Here is a 6,124-nt window from a genome sequence, read left to right on the forward strand (position 1 = left end):
AAGAAAATCGCTTGAAAGATAAGTATCTCTTTATTTCTTTCATAAAATTATTTAAATGTTAAGAATGAGAAGATGGTGATGTGCTGTTCATATTTGCTTTTTGTGTGACTGCATGTTTTGACGGGTGGAATTCATGGAAGAGTGGGTTGTGAATTGTGATGCTTGTGGGGTTCTTCTCTTGGATATGAGAACTTTGTCTTTTAAGGTTACTCTAGTTTGACCCAACACCAAGTAATTTTAGCCTAAGACAATATTTTGCTAACCAGTGTGAGTGTGATCCATTTACACTCTTATGTTTGAAAATTTATCGTTTACTTGGTGTAGGGACCTCCATTTAGTTTTACGTGCTCTTGCCGGTGTCTCTATTTTTCATGTTGGTAAATCTGTTTCAATGAAATTTAATCTTATTGCGAATAAGCAATTGACATTTATTTATGCTATTATAATATTAGGATTACTATATTCATTCAAGTTTGGCAAAATATAAGAAATAATTGACATCTTTTGACCGAACAGACTGAAAATTGATGTTGGGACACACAGAAAAAGAGTGTGGGAACTGGGAACAAAGCATAGTTATCAGCTGTTCATTTTCTTTAAGTTGCTGCTAATAAGTCCTTGACACTTTGATTCTAGAAATTATTTTTCTTATAATTGAAAATCAATAAATTGGGGTATTTATATTTGACTCAAGTAGGAATACCAGATGTTAAATGAAAGAATATTTATTGAAACTAAGATTTATTGCTTTATTGGTTTTGCTCATAATGGATGTCTATAAATTTTTTATCTTAATGATAATATCAATAATTGAATGTAGAGGGTCTTGAGTTTTATGAATGATATGTTTTCTGCTTATGCTTGTGTTTTTGATTCATAAGAAGCAATTATAGTTGCGAAACAACGATGCTTGCAATAGAGAAAAAAGACATTTACATGTCATACATGTTATTAAGAAATTGATTAAGAATGACTTGATTTTCCTTGTATGTAAGAAGTTAAATAAGCATTGTTTTTCTACTTAGTAAAGGATTGACCAAGAAAGTTGTCATGGATACATCGAGGAAAATGAACCTTAAGCCTTAACAAATAGGAAAATATGGTGGATGCCCATTTGTTGGTCAAACTAAGCCATATGCTTACTCTTATGTATTACATTTTCATCCTTATGACATGCGGTAATGCTTTTTAAAGAAATATGTAACACCCCGACTTTCAGGGGTCACAATAGTAACATGCTAAAGTAAATATGCAATGATTCCCAAAAGAATTCATAAAGCGCAGTTAATAATTTCATGATTATTATGTCAACAAAAGACTCCTCAAGTGAGGAGTTCTCCCGTCACGTCAGACTCCTGGTGCTCGTTCCAGGAGTCTAACGTGACAAAATGACTTCTCATTTGATGAGTCTTTAGTCGACATAATAATTATGAAGTTATTGATTGCGAAAACTCTTGCTTCTAACACCTCTGTCATAAAGAAAACTCCCCAAATGAGGAGTTTTTGCAAAAGGCTTCCACGTGGACATCCTACATGGCCAAAACTACCATAGATTGGTAAATATTTATCAAAATACAATATTTTGGTAAATATTCTATTTTTTTACAATATTTTTTTTAAAAATCAAATAAAGATTTTTTTTAATATTTAAAAGAATATTATGTTGTTACACGTAGCAATTAGCATTGACCTGTCACCAAAAGTCCCCACATGAACACATTCCATCCTTAAACAAGTGGAACCGCGCAGCATCTCTTACAAGAATCTCCCTCTTGGTGACCTTTGATATGTATTTAGTACACTGTGGCAATCCCCACAAACCCTCAGAAAAAATAACAACCCGAAAGCAATTGCAAGTTTTTCACTATGGTGATTGGTCATCAGCAGAGAAAATGTGCACTTCGTTCTTATATTTAATCCAGCTACATCCCGGTTCCTTTCTCAGACCCTTGTCTCTCATCCTTCTTCTTAATTTGGCGACTTCTTCCCATTTTCCTTTAGTCGCGTAGATATTTGAAAGTAAGATGTAGCAAGCAGTATTTATTGGTTCCAAGTCTAGAAGAAACTCAGCTGCCCACTTGCCAATCTCCATGTTCTTATAGAATCTACATGAACTTAACAAGGTTGCCCAACCAATTGCATCAGGACGGAATCACGGAAAAGCATCTGATTTATAAAATCCCTTGCTTCTTCTAATCTCCCAGCTCGACTGAAGAGGTCAATGATGCAGGAGTAATGATCCTGAATTGGTATAATTCCATGTTCCTTAGTCATCGATTCAAATATCTGATTTCCTTTTTCCACTAATCTTGTCCTACTGCAAACTGAAAGAACCCCAATAAAAGTAACCTTGTCAGGTTTTAAACCATGGGTTAGCATGCTTTCAAATAACCTGATTGTCTCATTGGCTTTACCAAACTGAGAGTATGCGGACACAAGAGCAGTCCATGAGACTTCATCCTTGAAGGTCATTTCACTAAATAGTCTATGGCAGTCTTCAATGCTTCCACATTTACCATATAATGAAACCAAAGCATTTGAAACGGTAACGAAAGAAATCAGGCCAGAAACCAGAGCTATGCCATGAAATTGGGCACCCTCTTCTAGGCTTGCAAGGTTTCCACATGAGCTAATAACACTTCCAAGGGTGAAATCATCTGGCACAACCCCATACTTCTGCATATCACAGAAGATTTTAACAGCTTCTTCAATATAACCATTTTGTCCATAACCCACTAACATGGCAGTCCAAGAGACAACATTCTTGTAACTCATCTCCTTGAAAACTGTTTCTGCTGATTTTACACTTCTACACTTGCAATACATGTCAACAAGAGCACTACCGGCATAGATATTATCCTTAAAACCCGTCTTAATTATGTAAGAATGAGCTTGGTTGCCTTCTTGCAAAGCCATAACACCACCACAAGCAGTTAACATACTTCCAAATGTGTACTGATCCGTTTCTAGCATTTCTGATCTCATCTCTCTGAACACATCAATCGCTTCTCTGTGCAATCCATTCTGAGTACACCCCGAAATCATGGATGTCCAAGAAATTGAATCCCTTTCTCGCATATCACAAAACAATTGCCTCGAATCTTCAACCTTACCACATCGCATCAGCCCCTTGATCAGAGTATTATACATAACCACAGTCTTCTCAGGCAGCTCGTCAAAAGCCTGCCTAGCACAAGATATCAGTCCCATTTCCGAATACATATCCACAAAGGACTCCCAACAAAAACATACGACACGAAACCAAATTTCACCACCTGCCCATGAATCTGCCTACCCAAATGAACACAACCCTGTTTGGATGCAAGTATAACCATAGTTGAGAACGTAATCCGATTCTAATTGAATGACCCTTCTCTCAACATCAAATTATAAGCCTTCACAGACCGAATAACGGAACCAGAACCAGCATAGCCCGAAATGAGCGAGTTCCATGACACCCCATCATGAGCCGGCATTGAATCAAACACGTGCTCCATCTCATGAAGACGACCCAGTTTGGAGTAGGCAGATAAAATGGTGTTCCAAGAGTAGAGATTTGGGTGAGGCATTTGGTCGAACACCTTGCGGGCATAGGTGATGTTGCTGAGCTTGCCATAGGCACTGATAAGGTTGTTTAAGAGAATGGCTTCTGGGTTTGGAAAGGACTTGATTATGAGGCAATGGAGCTGCTTTGTGCGAGTGAGGTTGCGGGATTCACAGCAAAGTTTGAGCAATGCACAGTAGTGATTAGTAGAAGAAGGGTGTGACATCAATTTGAATTGTTTTAGTGTGAAAGATAGTAAGGAATAGAGAATAGGAAGCGTGCATGTCTCCAAATATCATTGGATCAAGAATACAATGATTTAGTTGCAAATATATTACCATTAAATATTGTTAGAAGTCCCACATTGGCTAGAGATAGAGCCAAGATAAGCTTTATAAGGGTAGTGCAAACCTCAACTCTTGAGCTAGCTTTTGTGGTTGAGTATAGGTCTTCCAATTTCTAATATGGTATCAGAGCCTATCCTAGATCCATTTGTTGTGGAGACCACCCATATTTGGGCCACCCGTTGTTGATCCCACGTTCCAGTCTGTTCAATCCTGGACGTGAGGGGGTGTGTTAGAAGTCCCACATTGGCTAGAGATAGAGCCAAGATAAGCTTTATAAGGGTAGTGCAAACCTCAACTCTTGAGCTAGCTTTTGTGGTTGAGTATAGGCCTTCCAATTTCTAATATGATTACTTCTACACACTTGTGAAAAATAGAAAGAGAAGCAAAGAAAATGAAAGAAGTGATAGAGAATTTAATAGGTAGAGAAGAGAGATATGAAAAGAAATGAGTAAAATGAGATAAAAGACAAAATAAAATGTCAATGAATTAAAATATGTGTTTTTCCGACTCAATGCTGGCTATTTCTTTGGTGCGTGCTCCCCCTACGCAGCATCATGTGTTTGCTGTCCTCATTAGCAATATTTGTGGGTTGTTGAAGCGCGCTTGGGTGGTTCGAGTGGAGCATATCCTTCGTGAAAGGAACTATTGTGCTGATTTTTTGGCTAAGGCGGGTGCGTCCCAAGACTTACAGCTCCTCCATGTCCAGGATTCCCTCCCTGACATGGAGGCTTGCTCCTGGCCAACTCCTTGGGTACCATGATAGTTAGGCAGTAGAGGGTTTTATTCTGTTTTGTTTTGCTTTGGTTCTCTTTGTATTAAGCATCACAAAAAAAGAAATACCATACTTTTTCCTACTTCCTAGCAAGGTTAGTCAAGGATATGAGAGTAAATAGTCATTTTGGTTCTTGAAAGTTATGAGCACAAACTATTTCATCTCTAGAAGCAATATGTGATGTGTAAACATTCGTCCCATTAGTTAATAGTGATAATGTTACTTCATATTTTTACTCGCCTAAAGTATCCTGTATCCATAATATGAGTTGTTTATTTAGGTTGTTTAACAATGTTTTTACGTGTTCAAAATACCACATGAGATTTAAGTCACTCACAAGTAACTTTTTTAGTTTTGCTCAAAGGTAGATTTTTTTTAGGATCCCATATATTTATGTTTTTTTTTTAATTTGTATTTCAATTTCGGTTGCATGCCTCAATGGTTATATTGTAGGGTAAGAGAAAAAGAATGTTATTTTAATCATATGGTCCGGTTGCATATAGAAGCTTCAAACTTTATTTTAAGTTTTTGGAGTATCATCTTTACTTACTTCAATGGATAAAAATAACGGTGAATTCTGTGGTACCCATATTTTTTTCGGGTGTGGTACCTCGTATAGTACTTTAAGTTATAATTTTGTTATTTTCTTAAAAAAAATGGATGATTTATTGTTGCAATTTTTAAGAATTTAAGTTCAATGACTCAATGAACTAATAACATATTGTATTTAAGTTTGTTTATACTGTTCAATGCACGATTTGAAAAACTAGGGTTTTATGTTTAACTTTCAACTTTGAGAGATCATCTAAGATCTTTTCTTGTCAGGATCTTCTTTCTCCATGCCTCACCTATGTTGAACCTTGCAAATCTTCATCCATCATTTTATTTTAAGTTCAAATTGTATTATTTTTATATTAATTTATATCATTCTGGGTACCACGCCTTAATCTGGCTTAAGGTACCACAGCAAGCACCAAAAATAACATGTTGTCTAGTCATAAGTAACACTTAACCTACTAGCATTAAAGATGCTTACCTAATTTCACTGTATAACTTTATTGTCTCTCCATTCATTTTGTTTGTTTTTTCATTGCCTTCTTTTTATATTTTTTTATCAGCAAAATGTGTATGTATAAATAAGAGGGGTACTGGGGTACCCCAACCCTTGTACAGGGAAAGAAAAGAAAAGAAACAGGATCAAACAAGGAATAGAAATCTGAACTAAACACTTATGCCGCAAGAGAGAAGCCCAGATTTAACAACAGATCCAAGCCTTCAAGATAAAAAGAACTAGACTTAGACCCGCGCGTTGCGCGGTGAGAAAAACAATTTTTATTTAGCCATTGTTTTTGGCATATTAGCTTGCAGTTTATACACGATAAAGAAAAGTATGCAAAAAAGCTCCTTTTATTTTTATTTTTCAATTTTTTTAATTTGAAAGGAATCGGAGCTTGTAAATAC

The 6,124-nt window shown here is 36.2% G+C and overlaps 1 pseudogene; it reads right to left on the minus strand.

The window, feature by feature from the left end:
- Positions 1-1,563: 1,563 nt before the first annotated feature.
- LOC130716699 (putative pentatricopeptide repeat-containing protein At1g68930) lies at positions 1,564-4,214 on the minus strand (annotated as a pseudogene).
- Between the last annotated feature and the right edge of the window lie 1,910 nt (positions 4,215-6,124).

Source organism: Lotus japonicus, chromosome 5, assembly GCF_012489685.1.
Source record: "Lotus japonicus ecotype B-129 chromosome 5, LjGifu_v1.2".
Taxonomy (NCBI): domain Eukaryota; kingdom Viridiplantae; phylum Streptophyta; class Magnoliopsida; order Fabales; family Fabaceae; genus Lotus; species Lotus japonicus.